General features: G+C 46.8%; 2 long non-coding RNA genes across 5 annotated transcripts in view; one reads left to right on the top strand and one right to left on the bottom strand.

The window, feature by feature from the left end:
- Positions 1-10420, bottom strand: part of LOC102156884 — a 61958-nt gene extending 51538 nt beyond the window's left edge. The window contains exons 1-4 of one of the 4 annotated variants that reach the window (XR_005385292.1): positions 10352-10420; positions 9382-9621; positions 5250-5317; positions 612-760 (exon numbers count right to left, since the gene is read on the bottom strand). This is a non-coding gene — a long non-coding RNA (uncharacterized LOC102156884). Of the gene's footprint in view, positions 1-611; positions 761-5249; positions 5318-9103; positions 9622-10351 lie in introns of all 4 variants that reach the window. The other 3 variants (XR_005385291.1, XR_005385293.1, XR_005385290.1) reach the window with 3 other exon arrangements.
- On the top strand, positions 5099-9973 carry LOC119867946. The gene is made up of 2 exons (XR_005385301.1): positions 5099-7776; positions 9017-9973. It is a non-coding gene; the product is annotated as an uncharacterized LOC119867946 (long non-coding RNA).
- Positions 10421-25784: the final 15364 nt, after the last annotated feature.

Here is a 25784-nt window from a genome sequence, read left to right on the forward strand (position 1 = left end):
AATACGGCTCTATGCAACGGCCACTCTTGATGTCCTCCTTAATATCGTAGATTGATTGCAAAAATGCCCCCAATTCTTTATCCTCCCCCTGAAGCCACGCCTTTGCGTGTGATTTTGCATTTCCTTCCTTCAATAAACGGAGTTAATCTCCCCACCCTTTAAATCTGGGCTGCCCTTGTGACTCACTGTGACCAACGGATTCTGATGGAAGTGATGGTGTGCCAGTTCTCAGCCTCGGGCTCCAGAGGCATTGAGCACTTTGGCTCTTCCTCCTGGACCCATGATTATCATGTGAGCAAGCTGCACTGCTGGATGAAAGAGACGTATGGCCCAGTCTTCCTGCTACCCTCACTGACAGCCAAAGAACTACCAGGCTTCTGAGTGAGTCCTTCCTAGACCAAGAAGCCCTTGGCCAACCTGTCCTTGGCCAACCTGCCCTTGGCCAACTACAGATCCACGTAAGCCTAATCAAGATCAACCGAACCTGGCCCAAGTTAGTAGCACTGTCCAGCTGACCCACAGACTTGAGAGCAGTAGTAAATGCTTGTTATGGTAAGTTGTTAACTTTTGGGAAGACTTGTAACACAGCAAGAGCCAACTGATACACTTACTCAATTCAGGCAGAGGCACAGCATGACAGGATGGCATAATAGTACCCTTCAGGCATTCATATTCATTTATTTATTCTGCAGATATTGATTGAACTTCTGCCGTATAACAGGTATTGTTCCAGGTCCTGGGGAGGCAATGTCTCTGCTCTCTTAGAGTTTGCATTCCAATGGGTGAAGACAAACCACAAATAAATATGTGAGAAAATAAATAATAAAAACATCAACTAGTAGTAGGTAATATAGAGACCATCTAAAAGGGCATATGATAAAGAGTAACTGGGTGTTACTTTAGCTTCATGGCCAGGGAAGCCTTCCTTATTGAAGAAGCATTTAGCATGGAGGGGAAGGGATATAGAACACATAGGGCTTTTAAGCCAGGAAAATAATTTGGATTTTATGTCAAATCCACTAAGCAAGCTATCATCACTTTTTTAAAACAAGAGAGTAACAAAATCTGATCAGTGTTTATATGAACCCCTCTGGCTGACAGACTTAGAATTGTCATCAAGGGCCAAAAGTGGAAGAAGAGAAACAGTTAAGGGACTCCTGCAATAATTTAACTTGGCCAGGGTTATCTTAATGGAGATGAAGAGAATTATGGTTAAGGGGAAGAAGTAACAGGACTTGAGATGAGTTGTATGCAGGAGTTAAAGGACAGAGAGGAATCTAAGGTGAGGTCCAGATCTTTGTTCAGTCACTGGATGAACCAAGATGAAAGACATTGGGGGAGGGACAGGGCTGGGCCGCTTGATTCTAGGATGTCTGTCCATTAGGGCAGGGAGACACCGCACGCGTGAAACACCACATAGGCCTGAAATCCTAGGGAGGGGAGTTTTGGGGGAGGGGTCAGCACCGGAGGAGTCAGTTGGTGGTCACTGGCATGCAGATGCCAGAAACCTTGGACTAGACAAGGTCACATGAGAACAGTGATTAGAAAAATGTGTGCCCGAGGATAGAGCCCTGGGACACACCCACATTTCAGCTGAGAAGATGAGAAGCAGAACAGATTGAGAATGAACAGCCAGTAAAGGAAGGGGCAAATGAGGAAGGACATATGGTGTCAGCAAAATCCAGAGGACAGAATAGACAGGAAGGAGCTTCTAGTCTATGGTGTTGAATGCTCCAGACTGATACAGAGGACAAGAACCTTACTGCAACCATTGAATTTGGCAAACATTCAAATGCCCTGTGCCCTCTTTGGGACAGCAATACACCCATATATTTATGAAACATAAAATAGATTATGAAATTATTTTCTAAGCTTTCTATGTAAGCAGCCTTATGTCACTGGATAGTTGGATGACTTAATACCAGCTGCCCCCATCCTTCTTAATCCCTGTTCTAATTGGTTCAGTTATTCTTCAAATTCCATAATTCTCCACAGGCCCCAAAATATAATGACCCCTCAGGTGAGTCTGTATAGACTCTCCAGAAACTCTAAGTTCCATGAAAATAAAGATGGCCTCCATCTTGCATACACTGTATCCCAGCACCCACTACAGTGCCCACCCACAAATAAATTCTTACAAATGTTGAGTACATGAAGGAATGTTAAATCCCATTTGACCTCCTATCATTGGTACTCTACATGGGTTCTTCAGTTCACCAGGCTGCCACCACCTTATTCCCCTGTGGACGGATGTGAGGCATTTTTTTTCAACATTCTCCAAAATGAGGTTTCTCAGGGTAAGGATCCTTCCTGCTCTTCAGTCTTTCTAGGGTAGCGTGCTGCTCAAAGGCCAGTTTCGTGGTACTGCTAGTGACTTCTCTGATGTGGACTTCCCATTGGCTGACAAGACCTTCCTGGTAGCCTTCCCATTCTAATAGATGGGACATGATACTCCTAAACTATGTTTAAGGGTCCCATCTCCCAGGACCTTACATTTAATATTTTGTATGTGTTTCTTGTTGTGGAATTTTTCAGCTGCTCTGTATTTGATTCACACATATGCAAGGTCTATATGGCTGGATACTAGGATGAGTCTGTGTCAGCTTGGCCCAAAATGTTGTCTGTATCTAAAAGTCAAGGTTATAACACCTAACACTGGTATCTGGGAGCATCCTTGTGACTTTTGATCCCTATAAGGGTATTACTTTTACCCTGCAATCCTGACCATGGTGCTTGTGTGTGAATCAATATTAAAGTTTGTGCTTCCAGTAAGTCATGTGGACCCTTTCTCAGAGGAGGGCATTTGGTAACTATTCCAAATGCACCTAGAACAAATCACCTGCTAATCTGAGTGCAATTCTGTTTTCTGGGACAGACAGGTGTTAAGAGGTAGAGCACTGAAAAGTCAACCTCAGGGGACCTGAGCCAAAGGCTACCCTTTCTCACCTTTAAAATGACTTCACCTATAATCATTAAGGTTTTTTTCAACTTTGAAAGGCTTTAGTAATTATTCTGGGCTTAACCCTGTAACTTTCTGCTACACTTCCTACCATAAGTAACTCATATTTGCTTGGCCTATGAAAGGAAATTATCACAGAAGTAAAATCAGATTTTAGCTGAAGTCAAGACACATATTAAATCTGTTGCTTCACAGATGAATACAAGCCCCTCCACCTCCGACAGGCTTCTCCTAGCTGTGTGCAGACACTTAATAAATGCTTTTGATGAAAGTCCCTCTGTCTTAAAAGGAAATTAGATTGTTCTGACAATATCTCCTCATCGCTAAACTGCTGGTTATTATCCAGCAGCCTGTGATCCTCTAGGTGTTTGCAAATTGATTGTTTAATGTTTTGCATCCCTCTATGTCCACATTTTCAGGGTCAGCAGTCACATCTACAATTCCCAGTGTAGGTGATGTGTTTGTCCTTTGCTGATCTTCGGGCATTTTATTGAACACACACACACACACACACACACACACAAGTTTTGTTTCAGAACAATGTCCCAGGCTCTTCCTTCATTTACTTCTTTGTATTTATTGAGTACCAAACATGTATGAACCAGCATTGGGCTAATCACTGTGGGTACTTTGGTATACAAGATAGCATAATCACATCCTTATGGAGCTTAAGATCTAGTGACTATAATTTCAGATTGTAGTTAGGATTGTGAATAAAATAAACAGGTACGATGATGGAAAACAAATGAGAAGGCCTCTCTGAATGGGAAAATTTTAAGTTGAGCTATGAAGAGTATAAGAGGGAGGGACAGCCTTAAAAAATAGGTGGAAGGAAGTGATGAATGCAAGAGCCCTCGCCTGAGACATGGCTTCATTTGGTCTAGCACCTAATGGAAGGCAAAGTGGAGTGGACTTTAGAAAGAGTGAAGGTAAGAGGCAATCCTGTTATCAGGAGCCTTACAGGTAAGATGAACATCCATTCTAGTTTGCCAAGAACCATCCTGGTTTGACCCTTGTCCCTGAGTAATTATTGATAGGGCCCCCTTTCACTCTCAAAAGTGTCCTGGGTCACACAATAAATTATATGGTCATCCAACTTAAAGGGTATGCCAAAGGATTGGGATTTCATCATATGTAAGACATCTATGGTGCTGTGGAGGCCCTACTCCTTCAAGACTTAGCCGTCCCTTCCTCCAGATGCCAAAAGGGTTAGCTGTTGGTAGCTCACAGCTGAGTCCCTCTCCAGGAATTACAGAAGGGAGCTGCCTTGCTTTAGGATATGCCTCCTCCGGGGACAACACATATCTAATTAATTGGACAATATAGGAGTACAAAGGCCCCAAGCCCCATGCCTCAATTTGGAACATCTCTGAAGGCCCATTCCAGCTCCAGAGCTCCAGGTGGGACCCACTGAGGCCTCTGTTACAGATGCATCACAGCTCAATCCTACCCCCTCCACAGCAGGGGCTATTCCCACAGCACTCCCCCCAAATCACCTGCATGTAAATATCCACTGCAGAGTCTGCTGCTGGGGAACGTGGCCTACAATCCCAATGTTAGCACAACTTTCCATTAAAACACCTCTTTGGTGTCATCTACCCTGACATCTCCACATCTAGTCAAGAGGTAGAGCTTCCCCTGGTGCTTTTCTGCTAGGTATATAAAGGATCTTTTCCTACTGTTTTTTATGTCCTTTGTAAATTGAATCACCTACTTTGTTTTGACCTGGATAATTTTATCTGCAAACAGTTGTTTCTTCATGCTACTGGCTCCCTGTAAGCTGGCACCTTTCCCATTTTGTACTGCATTCCACGTGCTTACTTCAGATCTTGCAAACAACAGCTCTTCTTTAAACACCTTGGTTTTTGATTACCTAAATTTAGTTTCTTCTTCTGGTACTTGAATTATTTCCTTAGAGAATGTAAAGATCCCATAAATTCTTCCTTTATTTCTTTTATTCATGAGATTATTCCTGGTATTTCTATACAGTAATTTGAAATTTACTGAAATAAATTACACTAGGACCCCATTCTTCATAGCTCATTATCACCAAGAATGCACTGCATCATGGATTAAATCATGCTTTCCCAAAACATAACCACAATCAACAAAAGATGGATGCTGGGTCATTAGAGTATAATAGGAGAGAGTTGGTAATCTTTAGAAAGTAACACACCATGTATTTACTCCCTCACAGGCATAAGAGGAATAAATGAACGTGCAGGTAGTAGGGAATGGACACTAGGAAGGAGGAGGAGAACATTCACACACTTTGAACACAGAGACGTACCTACACCCTGGTGAAGTCTCTTAACTTGTTTTCAGTCACTTAGCCACATGAAGTTTCCCCATCTCCACCTTTGCCATTGTGATGAGCACATGAGAGGAGGGAAAAAGTATCTTCATTCTCCCCATTTATTCACTCAACAAATATTCTTGAGCACCCACCACAGCGCTGTGCCTAGGTAGCACTGTATTAGGCACAGAGCATCTGGGAAAACTGTTCAAGTTCCCTCCACCCCACCCCTACCACCACCACCAATCATGACTTACAATATGCCTCTTGGTCCTGAATCCCAAAACAGTATAATAACAAAAATATCCCACTAGCTTTTTTCCCCCCTTTTAGTAAGTTCCCTTTCATTAAAATTCAAAACTTCTATTTCAGATTATCTGCCCTAAGCACACCTTCTACTGTGGAAATCTTTAATCCTTCAATTAAAGTTTCTAGTAATAGAGAGATTAGGTCAAAAAAGTATCTTCTTTAGTTGACCCAGAACCAAACATTGTTCTTAATACTTTTCAATCACCTGCTTACACTTTTATTTCTAAAACATTGGTTATATTATGTACCTATCACCTCCAGCTTATGTCATAGTAGAAAGTATATGGAAACCAGTTAGAACTTCAGCTCTATAATTTATGAGCTGTTGGATCAGTCTCCTTATTTAGTCTCTCAAAGCCTCATTTTCCTCATCTGTCAAATGGAAAGAACACCTAATTTAAAGGATTTCATGAGGATCAAAATCAATCCTGGCAGTAAAGGCTTAAGCCATGCCTGACACACAGTACACACTTAACTGTAGGTTCTTTTCACCTTTCTTGCCCAGAATCACTGTTCATTCATTCATCAAATTCACACTGATGCTTAAATTGTGCAAGGCACTGCTTCAGGCCCTAAGGATGTAAAATGGGTAAGTAGGACAATGTACCTAGTGTTATGCAGCTTCTATTCTAATGGGAGGAGACAGGCAGTGAATGAATAAAAAGATAGCAGCCAGTGATAAATTCTAGAATTAAAATTAAGCAGGAAATAAGTGGCGAAGGGGGACAGTGTCTGCTTTATGCTGAGTGATCAGAGAGGCCCTTTCTGGGAAGGTGAAGTTGAGCTGAGACATAAATGACTTGTAAATGAGTAAAGTCAACTGAATATCTGGAAGAAGAGCTCTCTAGAAAGGGGGCACAGCTAGTGAGAGCCCTCAGGAAGGAATGGACTTGGAGGATTTTATCCAAGGGGTGGGACACTGGTGGGCAAAGGCCCAACCATTGTGGGCTGCTTGGTCAGAGTAAAGAGCTTATATTTTCTTCTCAGTGCAATGAGGAGCCTGTGGAGAATTTAAACCAAAGAAGGAACAGGATCTAAACTATGTGAGTCTGAACCACCTGGAAGAGTAGGCTAACAAGAGAAAAGGGAGGGGAATCATTTTGGAGGCTACTGCAGTCACGCAGGTGAGAGATGTGGAGACCTGGAGCACCATGGAGGCCATAGGAATGAAAGATAAACAGGTGCTGGAGAGATGTCAAAGTAACAATCTACAGATTTGCGACTGGATCAAAAGGAGGGGGAAAGCAAGGGGCTGAGATGTATCCCTAGGACTTGATTAGACAGAGGTGCCATTTACCAAGATTGAGAACACAAAGGAAGGAATATATTTATGGGAGAATATCAAGATTTCAGTGCTGGACATTAAAAGTTTGAGATACCTCTTAAACATCTAAGGGAATATGACTACAAGATAATATATATATATAACTAAATATATGAGTGAGGATTTCAGAAGATGGACCAGGGCTTAAGAAATAAAAGTATGAAGTTGAAAGAAATTACCCTAATGATAGTATTTAAAGCCACAGAACTGGATGAGATTCCCAAGGATGTTGACGGAGAAAAAGGGTCAAAGTTCAGGACTTGGGGCCAAACAATACATAGGAGTCCAGGTGAGGATTCTAAGGAAGAAAGCCAGTATAGAAAAACCAAGAGAGTATGAAATTAAAATGCCAAGAGAGTGTTAAGCAACGAGGGTATGATTTACAATTGCTAGAGTCACCGGGCGGGCTTCACAAGTACCCCATTATCAGCAAACCAGTATTACGCCCAATCACCAACCTGTCAACCTCACGAACCATTTCAGCACCCACTCCTCAGATTTATCAGTGTTATGGGTTGCATTGTGTCAACAAAATAAGTTATGTTGGAGTCCTAACCCCGGTACCTCAGAATGCAACCTAATTTAGAGATAGGGTCTTTACAGAGGTAATTGAGTTAAATGAGGCCATCAGGGTGGGCCTTAATTCAATATGACTAGTGTCTTATAAAAAGAGGACACAGAGACACACACACCCAGGGAGATCACCATGTGAAAATGAAGGCAGAGAACAGGGTGATGGAACGGAAGCCAAGGAACACTGAAGATCGTCGGCAAACCACCGGAAGCTGGGAGCCAGGCAAGCACAGACTCCGTCACAGCCTCATGGACCAAGGAAGTGACATCTTGATTGTAGACTTCTACTCAGAATTCTGAGACAATAAATTTCTGGTAAGCCCCCACTCCCACCCCCCAGTCTACGGTACTTTAAACAAGCAGCCTTAGCAAACTGATACCACTGGCATGCCAGAAAGGCAAGCAAAGGCTCTCAGTACTCTCTCAGATTGGGGGTCTCCTCTCCTCAGGTCCAAAGGACAAACTAGATTTCTGGAATAGTGTTAGCCACTGAGGGGAAACCTCCGTGGGCTTTGTTCTCAGTGTTTGAAAATGGTACTTCATTGCCAGCATCTGTAAAGACACTTGGAACAATATCACACAAGGTGAGTAGTGTGAAGGCTACAAGCTTTAGGGTCCAAATGAGACAATAGGATGGAGGGAAGCAAAAACAGCATGGTTACTCAATACAGAAGTAGACAAATTGTCCATGTGGCATTTGGCCTCAAGAAGTAACCTCAGAGGAAGGGAAGGTGTAACCCCTCCACTCTGTCTGCCCAAATTAGAGATGTCTTGTCTTGACAATGGACACACTTTGAAAGCCTTCACTTTCACTCTGCCTATTTCTGGTCCCACAAGGCACACACTCTCTCCTTTTATCCTAAATTTCTAGAAGTCAAAAGAAAATATGACTTTTTGAACATTCAAAACTTGAAAAGTACCCTAAGGTACTACAGTTAAGCTGTTTTCGATTATAAGGAGCAGACATCCACAAATATGTTCAACTCAGGTTGGGGGCGAGGGGTGACTGCTGTCAGGAGCCATATGAGCTGGTAAAAAGAAATTTTCAGTTGAAACCAAGAGCGTTTGTAATAAATAGATCACACTTAAGTAGTGGGCCAGGCACCCTGGTAAGTGCTTTACACATGTTAATTTATTTCTTCCTCACAACATCCCTTTGAGGTGGATACTATACTCGTGCCCATTGTACAGAGGAGGAAAAAAAGATTACATGCCTTGCCCAAGGTTACAAAGCTAGCAAGTAAGGAGCCATTATTTGAACCAACATGGGCAGGGTCCAAGGAATGTTCCTCCAAGTACTGGTCTATGAAAACCCAAATGGAATGGAACCCAGATTAAGGATTCTCCCTCTCTCCCTCCTTCCTCTGCCTTTCTCCTCACTTCCTTCTCCCTCTCCTTCTCTCCCTCTACCTTTTTCCTTCCACTCTTCTCTTTCCATATCTCTTTGACTCTCTTAGTATTTCTCTTTCCCCTCTATTGTGTCTACTCATCTTCTTCAGCCACTAACCATTTTATTCTTTCTGTGTGCTCTGTGTTGCCCATTTGTACCCAACAGCTTCTACTTAATCCTAGTTCCTCCTACTCCGTTACATCGACACGGCCCACTTTGACTACTGCAACCTCACATTGGTCACTACCTCACCTGGGATTCTTCAGAAAATCCAACTGGATCTGTCCATTAGGTGCCCCCCAATCTAGTTGGCTGTGGCTACCTATTGAGTTGTAAGGAACTAAATATGGCAACCCACTCAGGGCAGCCACAGAGAATGATGCCTAGTAGGCGAAGTATCACCTTTGTTTTTGACAGAAAAACTGTCTACTGATCACTTCTGTCACAGATAAGCCTGCCAGCCAAGACTCCACCCCTCCCTGGCCCATGCCTGAGCATATGATGCCCCTGGTGTAATAATGCTCACGCACGCTGTGTGTCTCTGTGTGATGGCAGTAGCTGATTGCAAGTGAATAAATGAGAATCTTGTCTGGCTCCTCCAAGAGAAGACAAATGGGCCGGAGTTGCAGGGCATATCTGATCGAAATGGAACCCAAACATCCAGGCATCAGAAGGAGGCAAGAGACAGAGAACTACATAGTTCTGCGAAGCTCAGCAGAGACCTGCCCCTTTAGTAAACCAGAGGTCTCCATCTGTGTTTGGAGTAAAAGCTGGAAACCAGAAAAGAGAAGCTGCTTTGGTAAAAGTCAAAAGGAACTCAGCCTAGGCCAGGGGTAAGCTTGCACTTGAACTAGAAAGAGAATCTCAATTTTTCCCAGGAGAAAAGGAGAGAAATGCTGAGATACAGCAAGACTGGGCTCACTGTGCCAGGCTAAGACATCTTGCTCAGAGCACATGAAGTCTCTGTATCAGACTTATGTAGTCACCAAACAGTGAACCAGGCTCTGCAATAAATACCTGCATTTGCAGGCCTGAATACATAACGGTGTTTAGAAAGCAAGTCATCTAACAATTTCTTTTTTTCAAAGGTGGCTCTATTCCAAATAAAGTATTTAAATGATATATTACTATGTTTCCACATAATCCCTTAACAGATTTGAATAGACTTATGACAGTGCTGGACAGGTGTTAGTATCTTGCTTTATCCCAGCACTCCACACCCTGCAAGAGCACTCAGCCTTCCTTCTAGAAATTTTGCTCTCTTCTTTAATACACTGAATTACTGAAAACAGATCTTCCATATACTTAGAGAACAAAAATATTTTTCTCATTAAAAATAGAACCACAACAGGCACATAGGCAGATATTTAAACAAAGGGAACCCCAAATCTCATATCTGGATAGCTAATCTATTTTTCAGTACTGCCCACAAATACCTAACAAGCTATCCTACCACTAAATCAGACTTTATGGCACTAGTATAATGTGTTGATGATTAACCTTGTCGACTTCTTTCTTAAATAACCCCTCCTCATTTATGCCATGGTAGTAAATGGTTCCCCTCTCCCATGCAGGAAGTCCAGAATGAAAGTGGGTTGTTGCCATGGCAACAGAATACAAGGCAGAGAACTCCAGAGAAGGGGGAGGTCTCTATACCCAAGGCCACAGCCACAAGAAAGCCCCAGGCCCCAGAGTGGTGGCAGCAAAGAGAAGCAACCTGCTATGACTTCACACTGCCAGATGGCCCGCTGTTGACACAGGGTTCCCCCCAACTGCTAATTATTTGCATAACTCCGGATCATTCATTCAAAGGAAAATGAAGAATTCACTAAAATATGCATTGATATAGTTACCAGTCTTTCTCTTTGAACAGCCTAGCATTGGAAACTATCTCCCAACACTTAACACAGTGCCTTATGCATAGAAGCCACTTAACAAGGGTGTATTTAGCTATTTACCAGATCTCTTCTTGAGCCAGGTATGGCTCAAGATACAGAGATGAAAAAGACAAGGTTCCTCTCCTCAGAGTGCTCACTGTTCAGTGGGTAGACATGCATCTATAATCTAGACCATGCAACCTTACGCTCCAGCCTGATGCTACAGCCTGGCCCAGGGTCGGGGGTTGGGGGGTATTCAGAAGACAGGCGTACCCTGGAGGAGAACACAGGGCAGGGGAGAAAGGCGGGCAGGGTACGTGCCACACGATCCGAGTCCTGAAGGATGAATAAGGAGCTAAGTGTGCTCCTTGTTTGTTTGTTGTTTGTTTTTGTCTGCTTGCTCTGAGATACTCCTAGCAGAGAGGATGGCAAGAGCAGAGGCCCAAAGGTAAACAATAGCACCATCCCTGTCGGAAAGCATATGCAGTTAGCTTTTTGAACAAGAATGTGCAAGGCAGGGGATGGCAGGGGCTGAAACTGGAGACACAGGTAACTAAAGTGTCCACAGACCATGGAAGTCCCTCCCCTGGGGGACCCTGGATTGTAGTCTGGGCAATGGAGCCACCAACATGGCAAAGCTTACTTTTCTGGAAGGACCCCTTCGTAGCAGTGTGGAGAATTGCTTAGCAGATCACACTGTAATCAAGAGAGGGCCAGTTCCAAGGCTGCTTCACACGCTGAGGTAAGAAATAATCAGAGCTTGAATCAGAGTAGGGTATTAGGGATGGAAAGGGTGAGGACAGATGCTAGAAACATTGACTAAGTAAAATCACATAGCTCCTCAGCATGACTCACCTCCCTCCCCCCAAATCCCAAAGACACAAATCTCCATCCTCCTCTCCAAACAGTTTTAACGCTTAAAAAAACTGGGCAAGAAAAGGATAAGATTGGCAGCCACTGACGCTCCTCCGATAGTACCTAGCTTACACATTCATTGAACCACTTAAAATGATCATAGTCACTTTAAACCCAATTGGCTGAGTTGATGGACAGGCAAAAATATTTCTTTCTTGGATTTATTCCAGTACACTGTTTCCCATCATTACTGGTCACGAGGGTCAGAAAAAGAAAGGAGATTTTTAGAAAGATTCTGAACAATATATCAATGCCAACTCAGAGTGACAGGCAAAACAAAACAGATAATGTTTCGTGTTGAGATAGGATCATTCCTTTGAGGTTCTCCTGGTTTCACAGCGAATATTAATTTTTAGAGCATTCCTATAAAGTAGACAAGTGGCAAAGGGGGTTGGCTCCAATTCAGTGGGGAAAAAAGAAAAGATGCTAGTGCCTGGGGAAATGCACCGGTTTATCAGAGGCAAGGCTAGCTGGAGGCAAGCCTGAGGACAGAGTTTGGGCTTCTCAGTTTCCTCTCCTGGTTTTATCATCTAAACCTGTCCTAATGAGGTTATTATATTTAACATAGCCTGTCCAGATATCATCTGAAAAGAGGAAGCAAAGACCTGGGTAATTTTCCAGATAATTTCTTTAAAAGAGAGAAAGCAACCTCTCTTTCCTCCAAATTGTTTATAATTGGTGCAATACAGGAAGTCTCACTGCTTTTTAATGAGCTCCCAAACTCAAATTCTGCCTTTTAAATTTTTTTTTTTCTGAAATCTGCATTTGCCTGAAATATCTCAGTAATTCTTGTGGAAAGGGAGGTTTTGCCTAAATTATGAAAATGACCTCAATTTGCTTCTTGGTGTAGCTAGGGGACAAGTGGGTATCGCATGGTGGTATCTGGGCTGTAGGAATCATGCCCTTCCCCCATGGCCTGAGGTACGTGGACCTCTTCTGGTACCGGGATGGGGCAGAGGGGACCCCCATGCTGGAGGTTGACACTCAAATCCTTTCTGTTCTCCATTAGAAATTTGTAGCTCATTTTGCGTGTCCCAGGACTGCAAAAGACACCACCTGCTTTGTTTCACTTATACACAGGTAGAAATGTAAGACTTATTCTGGCAACTGGAAGGAATGACTCCAGTTCTTACTAAAAGGTCAGCCTTGGACTCGGTTTATTTTATAAATATTTATTTATTTATTTATTTATTTATTTATTTATTTATTTATTTATTTAATGGGTAAACTGAGCTAGCAGTGATGAGCCAAGGAAAGGATTGCGTTGCTTGCTTTTTTGCCAAAGCACATGTCCCCACTCTTTGTCTGACTTCCGTCCGTCTTCTCTGCCTCGCTGCTTTTGTCCTGCCTCACTCAGCCACTCTCCCCTTGATCCTTTCTTCTTGTGTGAAAGAGAGAGAGAGAGAGAGAGAGAGAGAGGGAGAGAGAGAGAGAGAGAGAGAGAGAGATGCCTCTGGGGGCAAAGCTTGGATTACAGTGTGGTCCAGAGGCAGCAGTTCAGGCGAAGAGGAGCCCTATCCTGCAGCAGGTCTTGGAGGCAGATGATGAGGCTGGGGCACCCCAAGAGTTTGCCTTGTTGCTGGGGCTTGCAGACAAAAGCTTCAGATCTCGACTAGGAGCAGAGGCGGCTCCTCTGGGCTGGCGGGGGCGGGGGGGGGGGGGGGGGGGGGGGGGGGCGCTGCTTCCCGCAGTCAGAAGAGCCAAGGACAAAGGACGCTCGCCAGGCCACCCTGACCCCCAGCCCATCCAGGTGTCTTACATACACACCCCCCCTGCCCAGCCCCTTGCACACACACCCAGCCCAGAGTCTGCGCTCTTCCGTGGGCACACATCTCCCAGAAGGAGGGCCCCTTTCTGAGATTGAATCACTTCGTTTTTACACCCTAAACAATTACACATGATTTCCCCAAATGCGAGAGCAAGTCAGCAGACTCTATCCAAATAATGGGCTGTGAGGCGGTAAAGGGGGTGAGACTGGGAGGGAGGAGGGGGTGGGGGGCAGGGGCCCCCAGTCTTTGTTGCTCTCCCATCTGGCTGGAAGCCAGAGGTGAATTGAAGAGACTTATCCTTTGTCCACCCATCTGACAGTCACCCCAAGCCCCCACTCGGCCAAGTCAGGGTGCAATGCATCACACATCCGTGTCCATTGCTCGAAAGGTGGCCGAGAAAGCCGGGGCTCCCTGTGCCTGGGAGGGGGCTTTCCCGCAGCAGCGCTGCTTTCAAGGTCACAGCAAAATGCAGAGTCCCGCTTGCTCCACCAGAGTCTGTCATTGTTAGCGCCCCCCTCGTCCTCCAAGGAGACCAAAAGCAAGTGCTCTGTGGCTTTAAGGGGAGAGAGAATCCTTCTCAGGCTCTCTATCAAGTCTGGTTAGGTTTTAGCATGTAAAGTTCCAGGCCATAAATAATTCAAAAGGCATGAAGAAGATTTTCTTCCTTCTCCATCTATCCCTGCACACGGCACCCCCACCCCCACCCCCTGGCTTATAACAAATGCTAATTTAATCAACTGGCAGTAAATTGCACTGGTTGCTGACTCATGCCAGACATAGCCCCTGTGGACTTGACAGGCCTTTGCCATCCCGCTTGGAAACGAACAATAAAGAGGTGCAGCTCTGAGCTGTCCACCTTTCTCCCTTTGTCATCCTTTGTCTCCTCCCCTTCCCCCCGCTCCTTCCCCAAAAAAGGATCCTTCACAAATGGAGGATCCCTGATGTACACGCAGGCAGTTCACACGGCAGCGGCCCAGGGGCCTGTGTTCCATGCACGTCGTGTGGCCTCCCAACCGACTGCCCCGATGGCCAGGCGTCCCAAAGGCCGCAGGCCGCAGGCCGCAGAGCAGGAGCGGCAGGGGAGGCCGGTGAGGCCCAGGAGGAGGGGTGGGAAGCAGGGGGAGCCAGGAAGCCCTTGTCATCCACGCTGTGGAAGCATAAGTGTCAGGAAGGCTCTTGGAAACCCCACAGACAGCGCTGGGCGGGAAGCTGAGGACGGGATGGAGAAGAGGCCCTTGGGCCTCACTGAAGCAGGGGGAGCGAGGCCCCCAAGCTCCCGAGGACAGCTGCGAATGGAGGGCAGGGGCGGCAGTTTCCTGAGAGACAAGACAAGAGGAGCAGGTGGAGGGCCGGAGCCCAAGAGGATGGGACAGGAAGAAATGTCCCCAAAAGGAAATGGCCAAGAGCAAAGAAAATATCTATGGGAAGTCTAGAGTCTATTTCCTTTTCCTCTCGCTCTTTTATTTTAGCTATAAATATTTATCTTCTAAAGAAGCTTTCTCCATCCCCACCCCAGAGGGATTCCTTGAAAACCCTCCCCATCGACATCCAAATATTTGCTGAGCACTAACGTATAGGAAGGAAATGGAAGGTTGTTGACCCTCTTGTGTTCAAATGGCCGCAAAGCACTTGGAGTGCTCCAAGCCCCATCACGCCCATTATTTTGTTTGCTTTCTCCTTCTGACCACCCCGGAAGTGCACAGCTGGTAGCGTCTGGCCCTTCTACAGCCAGGCGGGCCTCTGCGCACAGGCCGGTGGATGGTCCTGTCACAGCGGCTGCTGTCTCGCCAGACCCCTCTCTGCGGCTTTGCACACAGTAGGTCTAACTGCATCAACACTAGGCATAGGTTTTATTAAGCAAACAGAGTAACAGCAAAGCAGCAGAACTTCCAGAAGGGTCTCACTCACCTGGTCACCAAAGCCTCCCCACAGCACTGACTGTTCATACCATTCTTCGGTCTGGAATAATCAGAGTTGTTTAGTGTTGAATTGTAACCTCCCCGCCTTAGATTATAAACTCCTCCTGTGGGGAGTTTCTGTGTCCCCCGTGAGGCTAAATAGGGGAGCTTACATAGAGCAAATGCAGATTTTCTGGCTGGCTGTAAGTACACCTTGAGTCTTTTCAAGTGACAACACTTGCAACCGCCACATTAGTGTTCAGATCACCCCAGTGAGGCAGATTTCATCATGGTCATTCCTCTACGATGGCAGCTCTAGCTCCATCCTTTGGTTCTTTCCCAGGTGTGCATGCATGTGTATGCACACAGACATGTGTGTCTTGGACCAACCGCATCGTTGTTTGCCTCTCTTTGAGAGTGTTTTCTAGAAGACTCCCTGCATAATGGCAAAGCACTTTTGCCTTAGAACTAGGAGAATGCACCAGCAACATCCTGCAGGAAGCCCAGACAAGGGAACAAATAGAAGCCCTCCCGTCCTCCGGCACCCTAGTCCCTATGCACTATTCTGCGCTTCTTTCTTCTAATTCATGGCTCCACGCCTTTGGGGTCACTGGGGGCCAAAGAAGAATGGCCCAGTGGAGGGGAGGCTCCGGTGTCCAGCACGCAGCATTCTAACGGACTAGCTTCACTGCCAAGAGTGGAAGGCGTGGTTCACTTTGTCCTCATTTGACCAGAAGGCTCTGTGCAGAAGGCTGCCTCAGTGCTGGGCTGTAAACTCCTGGGGCGGTCATAAATAAACGCAGGGCCTGGTGTGGCTCCTTGGCTAAACGTTTGCACAGTAACTCAAATGAGGCAGCAGACATGAGTCAGGAGGGAGAAATAAGCTGAAGAAGGGGGGGTGTTCGGGGAGCTTGGGCTTCTCAAGGCTGCGAGATGGCACTTTAGCCGGAGACACTCGCTGGGTCTCCGGGGACAGACTGCAGGCCCACCCCTGCACCGCACCACCTGCCAGAGCCCTTTGCAAGCCGACTCCAAGAGCTGCTAAGTGGGCGAGTGGCCTGTCCATACTCCATGCGTGAGGCCGACCAGGGCCTTACACATTGCTGAGAGGGGCCAGAAGAAGACACTAAATATTTTATCTATTTGGAACAGTCACCGTTTGAACGAGGGCTTCTGTAGAGGCTGAGAACGTAAAGCTCCGGGATGACATTGGTTCTGCAAGCTTAGGTCTGGGGGAAATATGGAAAGACAATAGTTATTTAATTCCAGTGATCGCTGCTCCGAGTTGAGTCATCAGTGGGTCACCAGATTTATCCTTGCCTCCCAGAGACAGGGCGCCAGCGGCTGGTGGCCAGAGGTTATTAAGCCTCCATGGGATGCTTTGTTTTCTCCACTGGGGACAGTGGAAGGAAGGGCTTCTTCCTGCTGTGATATGCCGTCCTCTCAGGGTACGTACGAAGTGAAGGTATGTGCTCAACGAATGAATGCGCTCCTTCCTGTGTTCATTCATCGTAAAACTCAGGGCTGCCCAGAACTTGGGCATTCCATTAAAATCCCCATTTTAAGTCTCCCTCTGCTCCTCCAACAATTATGTTAACCTGCTCAGGCTGTCACCACAGACCACGTGGCCTAAACAACAGAAATGTATTTTCTCACAGTTTTGGAAGCCAGAAGTCCAAGATCGAGGTGTCAGCAGAGGTGGTTTCTCCTGAGGCTCCTCCCGGGCTTGTAGCTGGCTGCCTTCTCCTGTCTTCCCTCTGTGGGGGTCTGGTTCCTATCTCCTCTTCTTATACAAAGACGAGTCCCAGTGGGTTAGGGCCCACCCATACGACCTCATTTTACCTTAATTACCCTTGCAAGGGCCCTATTTCCAAATGTAGTAACATTTTGAGGTCCTAGGGGCTAGGACTGCAACATAAAGAATTTGGAGAGCACACAATTCGATCCATATTGACCATTATGATTTTTGTGGCTCAGGACCAAGGATGTTCGTCTCTACCTGCATAAACACTTTGGTAAACACAGTCCCTGCCCCTGATACAGGAAGACTCAGGACCTGCCCCCGCCCCTGCTGTCTGCTCACCGCAGGCACCACCACTCCACCCACCCACCGAGGTGAGACCAAATAATTCCACGGCACTTCAGGGAGTAGTAACAGGAAAGAAGGTGTTTTTTAAGAACTAATTTTTCAGTCAGTTGTTTTGCTGGTGAAGGAAGGAGGGCAGCAGGAATAATATTCGGGGGGCTCAACCCCTTGCCCTTTATCTCTTGGTTCCCACCAGCAGATTCCCTCCCGTTGGTGGCTCATCCCTTGGCACGAAGGTGGCTTCGACGTGGCTGCCTCTGTATCAACACCATATCTGAGCAGTCTCCTTTGGTCATAGAATGAGATTCCATTTGTTTGGAACATAAGTGGGGATTCAGCCTTTGACCAACACAAGTTGCAGGAAGACTCCAAGTGTCAGGTTTATACGTGGCTCCATTGAGTCCTGTTTTCCCCCCAGGTCCTCCCAGATCCCATCAGCAGCCTTTCTGCCATTGCCCCAACCAAAAGTCACTTTAAGGAGGCTCTTTTCCCAGTTCCCAAAGCATGTGCCCGCACCATTTGAAACTTATCCCCGCTAGAGAAGTCAACATCCACCCATTTCCAGGACAGGGATGCTGAGACCTCTCGGGCAGTGACTTTTGGCCTCATCACTATAGAAGAGTGAAATGGATAAGATGGATAAGAGTCCACAAAGAATATTCCTATGTCATTTGTTAGTGTTTCAAAACTCCCATTTTAAATGGTTGGCATCCTAAATGCTTGCTGTGTGAGTGCGTGTGTGTGGTGCTATTACTGTGTTCTTGACATCCTCCTCTGAGCCTGCATGCTGGAGGTATGAGACATTTGGTCTCTGAATTCATATGCCCATTTGAATTCTGCAAATGTACCTTGCTAGGTTTAAGAGCATCTCCTGGTGAGTTAAGTCAGAGGTAGATACTGATGCTGGTACAGACTCAAGCAGACAAGGAAAAGTAATTGTAAGAAAGGAGTAGGAAAATATCTCCCATTTATCCTCTTCTTAGCTCATAATTCAAACCTACATTTCTAGAGATTTTAAAATATTATGGCAAGAAAGCCTTAACCGACCAAGATTTCATACCAAAAAGTCTAACCCCAGTGAACTAATGCTATTTGTTTACCCCCTATGAACAGGGCACAGAGCTGTCCCCTGGGCAAGAGTCAGACATGCAAATCTCTGTCCTCCAGGATTGCGGAATCAGAGTGAGGAAACACAGACACATAAACCATAATTGATGATAGAAGGCAGGAAAAGCTGGTCAGTTCCAACCACGTGGGACAGACGCTCAGTGCTCTGGGGTTTGGAGGTGGGACTGATGATGGCCACAGCAAAAGGGTCTCAGAGGAGGTGCTATGGGAGCCAGATTAGGGGGCTTAGATCTGGTCCTAAAAGCAGCAGGGGAATGACATTATAATAAAACTAGTGTCAGAGGTGAGTTCGACACAGGTTGTGCTGGGGCAGGTGAGAAGCAAAGCTGAGAGACCAGCGTGCAGACTCCGACGGTGGCCCAGGCACCAGCAACTCCCACCTGAGCCAGGGGTTGGTTGGCAGTGGTGAGAAGAGGGAGAGGAAGATGCTCCGGCCCCGTGAATGAAGAACAAGCAGAATGTTGAATCTTACTGGCTGGGAGGGACAGGGGCCGGGACCGGGGTCCTGAGCCCTGGCCACCTCTCTTGGGAAGACAGCTGTCCAGAGGGATGGTCTATTCCTCGCTCAGCAGCGTTCTTCCTCCTCGCCTTAGAAACACACCCAGAAAACAGCAGAATCACCCACACACCAGCTTCCTCAGTGGGAATCCCAGGTCAAACCCAAGAATGCAGCCCTGCCCTCTCTGAACAGACAGGAAGAATGTTCAGGGCCCAAGTATTAATGACGCAAGGCCAGATTTCAAACAAAAGTCCCAGGGCTCCCTCTTGGCCTTCGTAATCCCTTCAGCTTCAACCCCGAGACCAGATCTCCACCCTCATTTTACTGAAATGGACATAGTCTGGCTATGACCTTGGATCATTTAGACTTCAGATCACATACTTCTCTGCCCCTGTTGGGTTCTCCAGTGATTTTCGTGTTGGCCCTGTTAAGCATCCAGCATCTTCTCTTCCCCTTCCAATAGCCCTTATTTCTCTCTGTATCTCTCATAGGATTCCAGGGGTTACGCGATCTAGGCTAAGCTCATAAGGGCATCGCATCCACCTTTCTTTGTTGACATAGTTAAGCTCCTGGTTCAAATGTCCCCTGAAGCCAGACACCTCTAAACTTTTCATTTATATGAAATAACTTTCCTTTCTTGTCTGACTTCTGTAGTTTGTTCCTTGAACTTAAAAAGCCCCTGGCACAGGCTCTCCATGTAATCGTGTCATTGTGGGAAGGGCTCTGGGAAGGAAGGCAGTGCTAGCACCGTCCCTTGAGGTCTCACTTTCGCATGCACTGGCCAGTGACCTTTGTCAATGCTCTCTGTCTCTCTAGGCTTTGTTTTGTTCACTAGTAACCTGACTGGTCTTACAAGCCAATCTCTACCGACCCTTCTAGATCTGGCGACCTGACTCCATAGGCCCCACTGTGAAGCCCTAGCAAACCTAACCATTCACTTCTGGTTCTGCCCTTTCAGGCAGTCACGCCACTACCTACGTGGGACCCCCACTGCGACCTATGAACACCAGGTGGACTGCCCTTTCTAGAGGGGCTGAGGAATCACACATGGTTCCAGGGGCTGGAACACATGTAGACATCAATTGACAGCAGCATGAACAGAAATAGAGCGTCAGTGTTTTCTTTCTCTGTGGGGGCAGGGAGCTACCGGGCAGAGGGAGGGGGACACGAGGGGCAGGTAGAAGGCAAAGTCCCTCACAGGTAGGTGGAACTGAGGCAAGGGGAGACAACCAGAGAGGAATGTTCTGTTGAAGATTCCACACCAGAAGAGGTGAGGCTCCCGAACTTGAACGTAACAATAGCTGGATGAATCAGAGGTGGGTGCAGAGTGGAGGGCCAGAGCTGGAAGCAGAGACGCCCCCTGAGGTGTTCTGATGGAGGTCAGACAGGGAGGCAAGAGCTGAAACCAGGGGAGTGGAGAGAAAGAAGAGAGGCATCTGAAGGACTCAGACCTGACAGACACCACCATGTTTTATGAGGAAAAGGTCAATAGAGGTGAAGGAGGAAACAGAAAAAGGGACTAATTTCTTGAGTTGCTGCTACACACTGGCTCTTCCCATACACCAAGCGTGGAAAACCGAGAGTAAGGGCAAGGAAGCCAAGGAAGAAGCCCCAGCCCAGGACAGACATCCCTGGCTTCTGTGACGTAGCGCCAGAGACCTCGCAGAAGAGGTCTGAGTGCAGGTCAGGTCAGTGGAGCCCAGATCTTCGTGCACCCCAAGAATGATGGGTCCTGGTCTTGGGCATTAGAGATGGTGGCAGGTGGTCTGGATGCCCTGCCCCGCACCCCCACCCCTCAATTCAGACCCACTCTGAGAGAGGCCCACCTCAAGCTCCCTCCTCCCCAACACAAGGCTTCCCTGCCTCGGGGCCTTCCCTGAAGCTGGGGGAGCCTCACACAGGGCAACCCAGAGCAGCAGAGGGCTCCTGCTCCCTTGCCCCAGCCTCAACTACCAAGACACCAGAGCCAATGGCGCGATGCCCCCGCCCCTTTCTGCACACCTGCAGCCCAGACCTGGGTCAGGCACCCGCGTGCCGGTTCTCCCCCCTTCCCTGCCTGGGTCTCCCCACTCCTCACTCCGGTCTCCTGGGATCGGACCCCAAATCACGATGTACACCCAGGCATTGGCTGAAATTCTGCTTTCAGAGGACCCCGACCGAGGTAGAGGGGAGCTCCTCGCAGAGGCAGGAGTGCAAGGCCTGTTGTAAGCCCCGACACGCTAGACACAGGCTCGACTTCTGCTCCCCTGTGCGCTGTGTCCGTGGGGCAGGCAGAGATGCTACTCTGGACACTTGGGATGCGAGTCACAGGTCCGGGGCCCTGAAGCCCCTCTTGAGGGAGGGAACCGGCTGTGCCAGTTCCCAGGACTGCTCGTGGAAACACAACAGGCAGGAGCCCACTGGCGTCAGGGTAAAGCAGCCCTTCCCCTGTGGAGGGTTACCCCCACCCCCGCCCCAGGGGGTCGCAGCCCAGAAGCCTGGGGTAGGCAGACGCCCAAGAAAGTAGTTTGTTTCTTTTTGACTCATCCCCACAGTCTTTTAAAGGCCAAGGCCACTTGGCAGGTGTGAGGTTTAATGGCAGTAGACGGAGTTCAACCCAAAGTTTACACTAGGTCCTTCGATCCTTTATGCTACAGGCCGGCACCCAAGGCCTTTGAGCCTACAACCCCAGCTTTAGCATGTTTGAGAGAAAGGGCTTTGTCTCCGTCCACCCTCGCCCTGGGTCCTGCAACTGGGTCCTCTCTACTGCCTGGCTCCTAACTTCTCACCTCCGTTCCACCTTGGACTTCTCTGACGGTTTGGTTATCGATCACCTCCTTGGGCCTGCAACAACCATCTATCCTTAATGCCACGTTGCTTCCAGCCTTGGGAGAAGGGTGCTTTGGGGAAGGTGAAGCAGCCCTCCCCTTTGGCCACCCCAACTTGGGTTCTGGCCTGTGGCAGAATTTTCCTGCCACATTTGGGCTGTACCAGGTGGTAGATACTGTGGAGGTGTTGAGAAGATCAAGGGAGTTTCAAAAGCCAGAAAAGGAAAATGGAAGCACAGGCCTGATATCTCTATGGCCGAGTACATCAGCCCTGTGAGGCCTCTCCCTCCCGGTCTGTGGCCCAACATGTTGCTGAGGTGACTCTTCAGCCCTCCTCGATCCTGCCATTCTTCTCTCCTCCAGGCTCCGAAGTTGGGCTGCTACCAAGATGTCCTTCTGTTCCCTTTTGAAAACCAATTCACTATCTTTTGGCATAGGACGCATAGGACCTTCTTACCCTGGGTTGTGTTGGTTTTTTTTTTTTTTTTAAGTTTTTAATTTAAGAAATTGCCCTAATAGGAGCACCTGGGTGGCTCAGTGGTTGAGTGTCTGCCTTCCACTCAGGTTGTGATCCTGGGGTCCTGGGATCGAGTTCCAAATCAGGCTCCCCACAGGGAATCTGCTTCTTCCTCTGCCTGTGTCTCTGCCCCTCCCTCTGTGTCTCTCATGAATAAATAAATTAAATCTTAAAAAAAAAAAAAGAAATTGCCTTAATAAAGCAATTTTAAGCATAGGGAACACAGTTAACAGTATTGTAACAGCAGTGTATGGTGACAGATGGGAGCGACACTTGTGGGGAGCACAGCACAACATACAGACGCATCAAATCACTGTGTTGTACACCTGAAATTAAGATACCATTGTGTGCCAACTCTACTTCAATTAAAAACATTAAAAAAAAAATAAAGCAATTTTAACTCTTCAGGGAACCAACATTCATCATTTAGAGACCAGGCCCTTGCCTTTCCATAGCCACAGGATTATCCAAAGATCCTTCTTAAAGAAAACAGAGTGGGGTGGTATTATTTCAGCATTAATCAGCCCTCTGACTTCAGCCCTAACCTGGATTTGATGCATTGCCACCATTCCATAACCCTCACAATAACAAACACATCTTTTACCATCTATAAAGGTTGTCAAGGCTAAATATTAAAGCGCATAACCTACAGCCCATGGCCCAACAAGGACACTTGACATTCTCCACCCAGAGCTCGTTCAAAGCTAGAGATTTGATAGTCGCCTTAGAGGCAGAAAGGTCTGAAGGCCAGACATCTGCACACAGATTTCCCTTCAGTTTTTACCTTTAATCTAGTGCAGTGATTTTCAAATTTCAGTGTGGATAGAAATTTGAATACAGGGTTGTATGTTTTATGGGTGATACAAGGCCTTTCCAAGGCTACTACGGAGTTTATATGATGTTCACGTTACGTGTTGATTATAGAACCTAAAAATATCGCTCCTAAGATGTGACTCTTCCGCATGGAACACTTTCTTCAACACGACTTTTGCCAACAGACTAGAATTTCTAAATGGCTGCAAGATTTTATGTGGTACTTTTTTCTTCGTCTTGCTACGCTGGCAAAGAGAACTCAGCCCCTCGGGCCTGGAGTGCCAGGCCTGACCCTCAAGTTAGCACTTAGCAGCCTCTCTCTGGTGCAGAGGGGGGAGAGGGAGGGGTTGGGGCCTGGCTTTCTCACCAACCAGCCAGACCTGGGGCTACAAAACTCACTATCATTCATTTCGTCTTGGCATTTGAAAGCAGAGATCTCCCTGGGCCCATCATCTGCGTCCTGAATTTCCCGGCTTTATTTTGAGCCCTATTTCATCTGTCGCTGCTTATACCTCTGCCCAGGTTCATGGTAAATGGTCTGTTTCTGTCAATGACTTTTTCATCTATGTCAGGGGAAGGCCCATTAGACAAATCCAATGGGACAAGTTCAGAGATTTTGTCAGTTGCCGTCACTCTCGGGCCTGGCTGTGCAGTGGAGCACAGACGCGAGACAGACTTGTCAAGATGGGCAGCTTCTCCTGGAAGAAGTTTATCTCAATGGAGAGAAACACGTGGTGGGTGAAAAACATCAAATACTGGCACTTCGTCCTGGGAGCGGCACAGGGAGCTGAAAGGGCTGTCTGTGAAGCAATTAAAATAAGTCAGAGTCTCAATCCCCCGAGCACAGGGAGGGGGGCAGACAACAGCCCGTACCCAAGCTGATTGGGGGTGCTTGCCACCAGCCTGTTAGCAGTGAGGAAGCAGTCATTTCTCATCTACTATTTTTAATTTATCAGTAATCAATAATTATTGATAGGAGAAATGAAAGACACTATTTTGTGTCTTATTTCACTGAGAAAGCAGAAAAGAATACTACGTTCTCCGTCTGGCAAATTAACTAAGCTCCCTGCACCACCGCTCCCCTGGCTGCATAGACCCAGGCCCCAGCCCCCCAGCTTTCCTGCAGTGAGGCCACATCCTGGGTGTCGCAGGAGACCCAATCCTCCGCCCACTGCCGTCGCTTGCCCCCGTCACACCCACTTGCCCCCGTCACACCCTCGCTGCCAGCCTCATCCTCTGCCCTCTGCATCATCAGTTACTTGGTACTTCCTTCAGCTTACAAACATGCTGAAGCGCTCCTGCTAAAAGGCAAAAAGCCTCTGAATTCCATTACCCCTTTTACTTGCTGCCTATTTTTTCCTGCTTGCTTTTTTAGCAAAGTTCCTTTCTCAGCTTCCTCCTCCTCCCATTCTGTTGAACAACTCTCCAGGGATTAAGAGTTGTTATCAAGGTTACCAATGATCTCCAAGGTAACCAAATCCAATGCTCAGTTTCACAACATTTTCCCTAATGGGTTGCTCCATGTAAGATATTAATAATATAATATAATATAATATAATATAATATAATATAATATAATATAATAATATGTTTTCTTGCTTATCTAATCATTAACTCCCCGACCCCACCATGACATATGAGCCATTCTCGTGGGAAAACAGCAACCTTGATCTCTTTGCCAGGCATCCCCAGCTCCCAGAGCCCTGTGCCTGGCATATTAGGTCCTCAGTAAAAGCCTGTTAAATGAATGCTTGAATAAACAGATCAATCAATCGATTAATTACCAGTAGGGGTTGCAACAGGGAGTATGGCTCTGCTGGCGCCTAGGAAGGAGTAAAAATCAAAAATTTTTCGAGACACAGTTGCTGTTTCTGTAGCCTAGTATTTGCAGTGGTCTGGGGAGTGATGCTGTCCATCCTTGGGAATGGAGTGGTGGCCAACAAAAGGGGAGCTAATACTAATGCAGTGGTGGGCAAGAAAAACGGAGTGTCTACTACAGGGCAAGGACTGATCTAGCAACTTTCACATACTTTTCCTCACTCCTTATAAGATAGGTGCTACTATTATCTCCATTTTGCAGATGGAGAAACTGAGGCAGAAAAGAGGCTGGGGCACTGCATGGTGCAGTCAGTTGGGCCTCCAACTCTTGGTTTTGGCTCAGGTCGTGGTCTCAGGGTCATGTGATGAAGCCCTGCATCAGGCTCCAACTTCCACGTGGAATCTGCTTAAGATTCTCTCTCTCCCTCTCCCCACCCCCACTGCGCACATGCACACGTATGCTCTCTCTCTCTCTCAAATAAATAAATCTTTTAAAAAAGAGAGAGAGAGAGAGGCTAAATAGGGTGTCCATATTCACCCAGACATGAGTTTAGCATGAGGAGCCCATATAATTTGCCAGTTCTTTGGTGCTTGATATTATTAATTCACAGAAAATTAGGAATTCACAGAAAATCAAAGGAACTGAGCTGATATGGACAAGCATAAGTCAAGGTTTCCAAAGCAAAATACATATTCGTTTGGGAATATTTGTGTTGTTGTTTTTATTGTCAAAGAACATCAAAATGTCACTAAAGTCAATATAACAACCGAGTTCAAAGTGATTTTATTGTTTGTTTCCTTTTCTA

Source organism: Canis lupus, chromosome 37 (genome assembly GCF_011100685.1).
Source record: "Canis lupus familiaris isolate Mischka breed German Shepherd chromosome 37, alternate assembly UU_Cfam_GSD_1.0, whole genome shotgun sequence".
NCBI classification, from domain to species: domain Eukaryota; kingdom Metazoa; phylum Chordata; class Mammalia; order Carnivora; family Canidae; genus Canis; species Canis lupus.